The sequence below is a fragment of the Eutrema salsugineum genome, unplaced genomic scaffold (assembly GCF_000478725.1).
Source record: "Eutrema salsugineum unplaced genomic scaffold, Eutsalg1_0 scaffold_24, whole genome shotgun sequence".
Lineage (NCBI taxonomy): Eukaryota > Viridiplantae > Streptophyta > Magnoliopsida > Brassicales > Brassicaceae > Eutrema > Eutrema salsugineum.
In genome coordinates this window covers 1,466,526-1,477,204 of record NW_006256797.1, presented here as the reverse complement: position 1 = coordinate 1,477,204, position 10,679 = coordinate 1,466,526, and positions in this window count along the sequence as shown.

Here is a 10,679-nt window from a genome sequence, read left to right as displayed (position 1 = left end):
CATTGACGGCCTGATGGCCGAGTACGAGGCGGACCTGTCTAAGGTTGAACGTCGCTTGGACGAGGCCCGAAATGAGACCGCGGCGTCAAAGGTGAAGCTGGAAGAGGCTCATAACGAAGCCGCGGCAGCAAAGGAGAACTGGACAAGGCGATGGCCAGGGCGTCCAGGCTGGAAGAGGAGAAGATTGTTTTGCGCGCCAATGTTGACAAGGTCTCCGGGAGGCGAGGAGAGCTAAAAGCGCCGAGGTGGCGATGCTTAAGAGGCGTATTGAAGCCAAGGATGCCTTGTTCGATGCCAAGGTCAAGCGGGCGAAAAAGGAGGCGAGGTGAGAGCTTACGGCTAAGTTTCAGGAGCGCCTCGCCAAGGTGGAGGAGGGTTTGGCCAAGCTCGAGAAGGCCAAAAATGACGAGAACGATCTGGGTTAGATCAAGGGCAATCTTGCGATGATTGCCGACCTGAAGAAGCCGGACGCCCCAACGCTCGATGACGAGGAGGCGAAGCTGAAAAGCTGGGAGAGTGAATATGCCGACGACGAGGCATACGAGCGTATTGCCTCCGAGATCCGAGGCGAGCTGGTTTTCTTTCCCATATCGCCGGACTCGGTAGACACCAGCATTGGCAACGAGCCGCTTGAAGAGACAGCGGCCAACCTGGGTGTCGTTGATCTGACCGGATCAAACGCGGAGACACCGGCCCTCTCGAACCTCCTTGCCGAGTGCGAGACGCAGTCCGCGGCCTGATACTCTCTGCTTTCCCTCACCCTTTATTGCATATGTTTTTTTTTTGTACTTAGGTTTTTTGATGACTCACTTTTCGAACTTGTTATGTAATCGGTGCCTGGATGGCTTTATCCACTTGACTTTTATTTTTGCTTTATGGATATATTTTATTTTCCTTAGCCGTTTTCGGATTCACTAGTCTCTAACGAATTCCTTAGCCGTTTTCGGATTCACTAGTCTCTAACGATCCGTGAAAATGTTTACAAAAACTGTTGTCTTAGAAAAAGTATCAAGGATGAAAACTGTTGTGTCGAGAATGATTTTGATTGCTTCCTTAGCCGAACTTTTCGAAATTGATAGAAATACGGGCTAAGGGATGAATTATTTAAGGATCTCTTTTGGGTTCTTAATCCCGAGCTGGGAGTTAGTTTTGTGGCGTGTCTTTTGTTTTAGGTGACGCTGGAAATTTTTTAAATGATAACATCAAGGCAACTTTTGTTGGCAATGCCGAGCCGTGTTTTAACGACGAGGCGTCTTCGCTTTGCATGGTGCCGAGCCGTGTAAACGATGAGGCGTTTTCTCTTTGCATGGTGTCGAGCCGTGTAAACGACGAGGCGTTTTCTCTTTGCATGGTGCCAAGCCGTGTAAACGACGAGGCGTTTTGTTTTTGTTAGGCGAGGATGATCTGGTGGTCTTGTTGAATTTGACTATAGACCGGCGTTTCCGAGAGGATGAGTGTGTTTTGCCGGGTTCTAAGAGTTCGCTTCGGTTTTAGAGAAAGCGATGTAGTCTCGACTTATAATCTCGTGTGCGATAGTGAACTGTGGCGACCGATACGTTTTTGGTCTAATATTTGTATAGCGCGCTTTAACTTTTATCCATAGAGGATGTAACTTGCACCCTCGTCCTAGGAAAGGTGGTAAAAGTCCGTTTAGAGAACTTTGTATTTGTTGCCCTGTTGTGGCCAGCAACAAGACGAGGCATTCGGAGGCTTAGCTGCCGAACTGAAACTGAGGACCACTAAAGGTCCGAGGCAATCAGGTCATGATACCATGTCAAAGTGGTATGATTACTTGCCGAGGTGAGTGAAGAATTTAAAAATCCGAGCTTGTTAAAATAAGTTGCTGATTTAGAAAGAATGAGAAACTAGCCGAAGCGATAATGAACGAACTAGAAATCCGAGGTAAACATAGAATAAGTAGATGATTTAAAACGAATTGAAAACGGGCCGAAGTGGCGATGTTCCTAAGTGAGCAAGCTGAAATTGTAGAGTTAAAGGAGGTATGTGTATACGTACCCACTCCCCCCCCCCCCCCCCCCTTTTTAGGAGGGGGGACAGCTGAACCCGTCCGAGGACGGGCTGCCTACGTATCCTTTGCAGGGATCAAGCCGTCCCATAGTTCATGTTGACCGTGCTGTGGCTTTAGTGATAATACTTCTTTAGATGCATTGCGTTCCATGATCTTGGAATCGCTTCGTCAGCTAGCGTCGCGAGTTCGTAGACTCCTGGGCGAATTACTTTTGTAATCTTGTAAGGGCCTTCCCAGTTTGCCCCGAGCTTTCCTGCATTCTTCTCGGCAGTGTTTTGGAAGACCTTTCGGAGGACGAGCTCCCCTTCTTTGAATCTTCGACTACGAACGTTTTTGTTGTAGTATCTCGCCGTTGCTTGTTGATAGTTCTGAATTCGGATTAAGGCTTGGTCGCACTTTTTGTTGATTAGATCGAGCTCATCTAGCATCATTAAGTGGTTCAAGCCCGCCTGTCCTGGTAGAAGTCTTCGTCGAATACCTGGGAAATCCACCTCGGAGGGGATTACGCACTCTGTTCCGTAGACCAAGGCGAATGGAGTTTCCCCGGTGGCTCGGCGCGGAGTTGTCCGATGAGACCAAAGGACTCCTTCGAGTTCGTCTACCCACCTTCCTTTCTTGGCGTCGAGCCTCTTTTTCAGACCGTCGAGGATCGTCTTGTTGGCTGCTTCGGCTTGCCCGTTTCCTTGAGGGTATCTTGGCGTAGATTTGCTTAGACGGATTTTCCACTTCTCGCAGAAGGCTTCAAAGCGTTTTGAAATGAACTGGGATCCGTTGTCGGTGACTATCTTGTAGGGGACCCCGTGTCTGCAGATGATATTTTTTCAGACGACGTGTTCGACTTGAACATCCTTTATGCTTGCGTTGGAATCGGCTTCGACCCACTTGGAGAAGTAATCCGTAAGGACGAGCAGAAAACGCTTCTGCTTCGAGCGATGTAGTGGTCCGACGATGTCCATCGACCATCTCATGAATGGATAAGGTGACGAAATTGACGAGAGCAACACGGTAGGTTGATGAATTGTTGGAGCGTGCCGCTGACACTTCTCGCACTTCGCCGTAATTTTTTCGCAGTCCTTGACCATCGTAGGCCAGAAGTAACCGTGCCGTTTTATCTTGATAGCGAGCGACCTTCTGCTAGAATGTTACCCGCACGCGCCGCTGTGCACTTCCTGCATGATCTTTTTGCCTTCGGTCCTTCAACGCATGTCATGAGAGGCCCTGAAAATCTCCATTTAAACACCTTGCCATCGACGAGGACATACCGCGCGGTGTGAGCTTTTAGTTTGCGGGCTTCCCATTTGTCGGTTGGCACCTCTCCATCGGCGATATACACTCGGATAGCTCCGAGCCATTCTTTGCCGCAGCCGTACTCCGGCTCGGCTGGTGAGGCGTCTTCATCCATAGGAATGGCTTCGTCGTCCTCTGGTTCTTGTTGAGGAGGATTTATCAGCCGAGCTCCTTCTACCTCTTCGATGCTAGGACGTTCGATGAACTCGACTGGGATTCTCCGGCGGAGGTCCGGGTCTGAGGTCGAAGCGAGTGCTGCCAAGGCGTCGGCCGAGGTGTTTTCTCCTCGGGGAATTCGCGTGAATTCGAACTCGTCGAACTTTTGCACCAACTCTCGGACCATCTTGAGGTAAGCTCCCATTCGTCCATCCTTGGCTTCGTATTCTCCATTGAATTGACATGCTATGAGCTGTGAATCGCAAAAGGTTCTTATCTTTCGAACTCTGATTCCCTGCGCTAGTCGTATGCCAGCGATCAGTGCTTCGTATTCTGCTTCGTTGTTCGAGGCGTGGAAGTTCAGGCGAAAAGATTGCTCCAATATTTCTCCGGTGGGAGAGGTGAGATGGATTCCTATTCCCGAGCCGTGTTTCGACGACGAGCCGTCGACGTGCAACGTCCATACTTCGTCTAGAGTCGGCTCGTTTCTTGCTTCTGCTGGAAGTTCAATGAGAAAATCTGCGAGCACCTGTGATTTTGCAGACGACCTGTTCCGATACTCGATGTCGTATTCGCTCAGCTCTATGGCCCAGTTGGCGAGCCGACCGGATTGGCTCGGGCTGTGTAGGATCGAGCACAGCGGAAGTGTAGCGAGCACAACAATCGAATGTGATTGAAAATACGGGTGCAGTTTGCGAGCCGAGACTACGACGGCTAGGGCGACCTTCTCGATCTGGGGGTAGCGGGTCTTGGCGTCGGTCAGTGTCTGGCTGATGTAGAAAATGGGTTTTTGCTGGGATCGTTCTTCTCTTATAAGCACTCCGCTTACAGCTGTAGCAGACACTGCGATGTAGAGGAAGAGCGGCTCTCCTTCGACTGGTTTTGCTAAGATCGGTGGGCTCGCCAGATAATTCTTCAATTCCTGGAAAGCTGCTTCGCATCGCTCGTCCCACTCAAATTTCTTGTTTCCTCGGAGGGTGTCGTAGAAGGGCAAACACTTGTCTGTGGAGCGGGAAATAAACCTGTTTAGCGCGGCGACTCTTCCTGTGAGCCTTTGCACTTCGCGCTTCGTCCTTGGGGAGGGCATCTCAATCAAAGCCTTGATCTGCTTGGGGTTTGCTTCTATGCCTCGGTGAGTTACCAGATAGCCGAGGAATTCTCCCGAGGTGACCGCAAATCTGCACTTCGCCGGGTTTAGTTTCATGTTGTGCTTGTTCAATTGCTCGGAAGGACTCCCGTAGATGCGCGACGTGGTCTTCCTCCTTAAGTGATTTAACTAACATGTCGTCGATGTAAACTTCCACGGTTTTTCCGAGCTGAGCCGCGAACATTTTATTGACGAGCCGTTGATACGTTGCTCCTGCGTTCTTGAGCCCGAACAGCATGACTTTGTAGCAGTATATCCCGTGATCAGTTATGAATGCCGTTTTTTCCCAATCATCGGGGTGCATCAGAATCTGATTGTAGCCAGAAAACGCGTCCATGAACGTTAACAGTCTATTTCCTGCAGTGGCTTCGACGAGCCGGTCGATGTGTGGCAAGGGAAAGCTGTCTTTTGGGGACGCCTTGTTGAGGTCAGTGAAATCCACACAGACCCGCCACTTGCCGTTCTTCTTCTTCACGACCACCGGATTTGCGAGCCAGTCCGGGTATTTGGCATAGGCGATTGATCCTACTTTGAGTAACCTCTCGACTTCGTCGTTAACTGCTTTAGCTCGTTCGGGGCCGAACTTCCTTCTTTTCTGCTTGACTGGCTAAAAGGTCGGATCCACATTCAGCTCGTGACAGGTTACGTCGATGCTTATGCCTGGCATATCTTCCGTTGTTCAAGCAAAAATGTTGATGTTCTCCTTGAGGAGGGAAAGGAGTTCGCTTCTCGGAGGCTCTTCTAGTTTTGTTTCAATTTCGACGCATCGCTCCGGACGCGCCTCGTCTATGCACACCGAGTCCACTGCGTCACATACCGGCTCGGCGTGTGTTTCGCGGCTCTCCGCGATCTGTAATTGCTATAAGAGTTTTGAGAGCTCGTTCGCGGGCTCTCGGTCTGTCTTCATCTTTTTGCGGTCTATGTCTACTCGTGCGTCGGTGACGGGGTTCCTCAGCTTGTGTTCGGCCAGGCAGCACATTCTTGACTCCTTCTGATTCCCCCAGATCGTTTTGACACCCGCTGGAGTTGGGAATTTGAGGCAGAGATGATAGGTGGAGGGTACCGCCCTCATCCCGTAGATCCATGGAGTTCCCATGATCACATTGTAGATTGCTGGGTGATCAGTTACGCAGAATTCGACGATCTCAGTGACTCCACCAGCTACCACGGGAAGCCTGATCGTTCCCATAGTCATCGTTGTTTCTCCTGAAAATCCGGTTAGAGGTTTGGGGATTGCTTCCACCTCGGAGAGGTCGATTCCCATTCTTCTGAGTGTTTCCAAGAAGATGACGTTCACTGAGCTTCCAGTATCGATGAGCACCCTTGCTACGTCATGATCCCTGATCGTTAACTCAATCACCAACGGATCGTTGTGAGGTCGATTGATTCCTGCCGTTTCCTCCTCGGCGAAGGAGATCACTGTGTTTGGGATGTCGATTGGTTATGTCCAATTCTCCTTTGCTTCGGCTCGCCGCTGATAGGCTTTGATGGAGGACACGGTATCTTGGTAGTATTGAGATCCACCCATGATCATATTGATCCTTTGCCTCGGCTCGGGTCGCTCTTCGGGTTCGCCTCTCCTGTCGCCCTTGGAGTTATCGCCTCGTCGGGGAGGATTTGTGGGTTCCGCCACGCCGCTCGGCTCGGCTCTTTCTTGTGGTTCATTAGGGATGAGGTCTTTGAGGTTGACCGCGTTTTGGATCTCTCCCGCTGCCATCTTAGCCGCGAGTTTCGCTCCTAGAGTTCGACATTGTGCTGTTGAGTGCCCGTAGGTCTGGTGATACTCTCAGAAAGCCTTCTCGTCGTAGTTGGCGGACTTTCTCACCCAAGTGTTGTTGCGCGGCTCTCCTCTTCTGCGTCCGGTGCCTACCTGATAGTTATGGGCACCTCCGCTTCTAGGTTCATCCGAGCTCTGCGTTGTTGTGTTGTTCGATGGGTTGCCATTCTTCGCGGGGCGCGGCAAAATTGAGCTTCGGATTGCTGCTTTTGTTGCTTCGTACTGCTCGTCCAAGTTTTTCATTTCCTCCTCGTTTACGACGAAGTCTGATGACCGGTGCAAAGCGTCTTGAATTGTTTGTGGCGTGTTGAGTGCCATCTCCTGTCGGAACTCGGATTTGTACCACAAAGATCGTTTCAGAGCCTCGAGCGCGGCCTTGTCACTTATCCCTTCTATCTTGGACACGACTGCCTTGAATCTTGCCATGTAATCCCGAAGCGGTTCGTTTGGTCCTTGGGATAGTGTCCACAGGTCGGCATCGGATGTGTCTCTGTCCATAAACATCGAGTATTGTTTAAGGAACAAGGCGGAGAGCTGTTGAAAACTGCCGATTGAATTGCGTTACTTTCTTGAAAACCACTCGAGTGCGCCCCCCTTAAGATGCTCCACGAAGAGCAGGCAGTATCCGGCATCTACTTCCCGCTCGGTCAGTTTGGCGGCGTTCTTTGTGAAGGCTCATCCCATTGCTATCCGAAACGCTTTGATGTGTGCTTTCGGGTCGGTTGTTCCTTCGTAGAACGGGATTCTCACCGTCCCCGGCTCGGAAATCCTGGCTTCCGTGATTCTTGCAGTGAATAGAGTTCTCTGAGTTTCTTCAAGCATTCGGTTGATTTCGGGCGCGGCGCTTGTTGCGTTGTGCACTTGGGACTTCATGGCGCGTATTTCAGCTACTGTCCGAGCCATTGAGGCTCGCAGCTCTTTGAGTTCGAGAGTTTGTTCGTGAGTCATTCCCTTTGATTGGGGAGGTCGTTCCCGCTCTTCTCTCCTCGGCTCGTCTTTGCGCTCTGCCTGCTCGATCCATTGGAGGTTTTCTTCCTCCTCGGTTGGGTTGTTGCTGCGAGTCGGATCAGAGACTTCGTCAGTTCGAATGCCGTTTAGTGCCGAGGCGAGCTCTTCTTGACTTATTCGCCGAGCCGAGCCGGTTTGTTGCGGATTCATGGTTCCGTCGTTCTGCTGGGCGTCCACGTCAATCGCATCATTCTCTTCCTCGCCGGCTCGTCGCCTTGAGTTCCGGCGGAGTGGAGGCGGCACGGTCATGTTGACTCGGGTTGCCGCGGGAGTCTGTTCGTCGAGGGGACAAAACATTGGAGGAGCCGAGGGGTTTCTTGCGCCGCTCCCTGAGGCTTCTGCAGGTGTTGAGAAATCGAAGCGTCTCCGGATTCCATCCATCGGGTCGGGAATTCCGGCTCTCCAAGTTGGGTGTAGTCGCTCAGCTGCCATCGCATCGAGCCTCTCCGTAATCGCCTCGTTTCTTTTGTCCTGTTTGTCGATTTTCTTCATCAACGCAGCCATCATGTTTCGCATCTCCTCTTGGGTTTCAGTAGTTGCCGTCGTTGTGCCCGATGCCGGAGCGTCCTTCTCCGCGCCGTTACCGCTGTTGTTGTTATCATCGTGGGTGTTGCTCGCCATGTTCTTCGGATCTTAAAGTCTTGTCGATTTAGAGTAAGAAAGTTTCGTCTCCCCACAGACGGCGCCAAATTGTGTGAGCCAAAACTCGCACAACCAGAAATTTGTTTAAGGAAAACTAAGGGATCGGAAACTTCTAGGGTTTATCGTCAAGAACAGTAAGTTCGAAAGGAAGTTTTTCTTGCTGTAAAAGTGTTTAGCTCTTATTGCTTAGGGTTGCCAAAGTTACAGAATGAATTGTATACATCGTTTATTTATACTAATTCTCTGAACCGCCTAGCCGAAAATTTCGGGAGAGATTTTCGGAATATTTCCTTATCGCCTCGTGCGGCTCACCGCCTTTGTATTTCACCTAGGGTTTCTATGGGCTTCGTCTTTCAAGGCCTTGACTCGCCCTAATTGTGGAAGGAAGTGGCTCGGCCCATTCTCCTTTTTATGCAGCTCGGTCCACCTGCTTTTTTGCACAGCTCGGCCCACTGGACGTCCTTCCCGCGGCTCGGCCTACTTGTTCCTCTTCACGGCTCGGCCCATCTTTGCACGGCGTGGCCCATCTTTGTCTTTCTCCGCGGCTCTCCCACTTGTCTATCTTCCACGGCTCTCCCACTTATCTTTCTCCACGGCTCTCCCACTTGTCTTTCTCCACGGCTCTCCCACTTGTCTTGGTGAGCACAGCTCGGCTAATTTGTCTTTCTTCCATACTTAGTCATTTTGAGATGGTTTTATCCGCTTAGGGTGAAAATCGACCCCAACATTCAACGCTCTGGAAACAAGTTGAGACTTTAGAGATGAGTGTAAGGAGACTCTGAGAAAGGTATAGACTTCCAGAATCAAATTTGAGTAAGTCCACAATGCTGTGCGAGATAGACCTGCGAGTTGGACATGAAGTGGAACCATGTAGCACATGTGTTCGCAAATTACACCGACTTGGGCATGCGACTTGGGCAAGGAAGTGACCATCTCGCACACATATTATCTCCATAATGCGTCCTGGTTGTGCGAGTTGAAGAGAAGGAAGCCTGAGCAGCACAAACATTCGCTGTTTACACCTAGATAGGCATGCGGCTGAGGCTGAGGGATTTATGGCGTACAAGGCTGCTTCTATAGCTGTGCGACTTGGGCCTGCGACTTGGGAAGCACCTGACCATGTCGCACACCAGCCACCTGACCCAACTGAGCCGGGTCAGTACCCAGTTTGTCCTGGGCTGACCCGGTCCATTAGCACTTAGTATATATAGCTTTTTGGAGAAAACCCTAAACATCTCATCTTCTACTTAGTTTTCTCTCTAGTTTTCTTTCCTTTTTAGTGTAAAAACTTTTGATTAAGAGATATCTGAAGGGATTTGATCATTCCAAAGCTGTTTCTTATCATCTCATCATCTCATTTATGCTTCTAATCATGATTAACATCATCTCTTGCAAAAGATTAGATGTATTCTTCATGATTAGTGAGTAGTCATCTTTTAAGCTTCTAGGTGCTTAGATGTTTGATTTATGATGTTTAGGGACTAGATTCTCCTTTCATTTCCTTAGTTAGCTGTTCCTAATGCTAGATCTTTGCACATCACTCTGGTCTAGAGCTTAGGCAAATCTCCACCCACAAGGAGTTTGATGAAATGCCTGAATGAAAGCTAACTAAGGGTTTATGCATTAATGCCATGGGAATGTTTGTTAATTGCATAAATGACATATTAGAACTGTTTCTTAATGCTTATTAGTTCATATTTCACAAATGAGAATTTGGTTTGAAAGTGGAGATTAATGCCTTCATGAGAGGATTAGTCTAGATTAGAGTTCAAGTTGAAATGTTTGAGATCATGTGATTGCTTGCTATGTCTTTCTGTGTAAGATTCAGTCTTCTTGGTTGAGAGATTGTTTGGTTACTTATTAGGCTTGATGCATTATGCTTGTTGATTGCTTGATTATATCTAATGGTTGTTAGACTTGATTAAGTGATTAGCAAAGGGATTATTGTCATGGGAATGAATTAATCTGCTTTTGAAGTCTAGACTAAAGAGTAACTTGCATTGCATTATTGTTCTTAGCATCATGAATTGATATCTACAGAACCCTAATCAATGATCACATCTAGAGGTTTATCTTTTATCATTTGCTTAATCACCACATTCTTGTTTAGCTTGCTTGCTTTGTTTAGTTCATTCATCATAGCTTGCTTGTTTCTTGTTTTATGCTTTCTTGTTACTTTGTTCACACCAAAACTCATCTTTGATCACTTGACTTAAGAGCTTATCACATAAACTAGTGCCTAACTACCACACATATGGATTGACACCGCTTATACTACTTTGACAAGGGGATTGATAACCCTTCTTAAGGCCTTGAAAACTTTAGTTATCAATTGGCGCCGTTGCCATATTGTGTGGGGATTGTTAGCATTAGTTTCTGATATAGTTTTTGAGATCAAGTTTCTTTTGTTTTACTGATCACCTTTCAAGTTCTGTCTTTTTTTTCAGGTTTATGATCACAAGAAGCCAAGCAAGAAGACAAAGAGAAAGAGCTGTTCACTTGGAAAGGTTAGGAATGGATCAGCAAGTTGGGAATGAGCATCAGGCTCAAGAAGCTGATCACGGTCAAAGAGCTGGTAATGGGATTGGAATTCAGGTTCAACAAGCTCCGGTCCATCAGGGACAAGCTCAGGG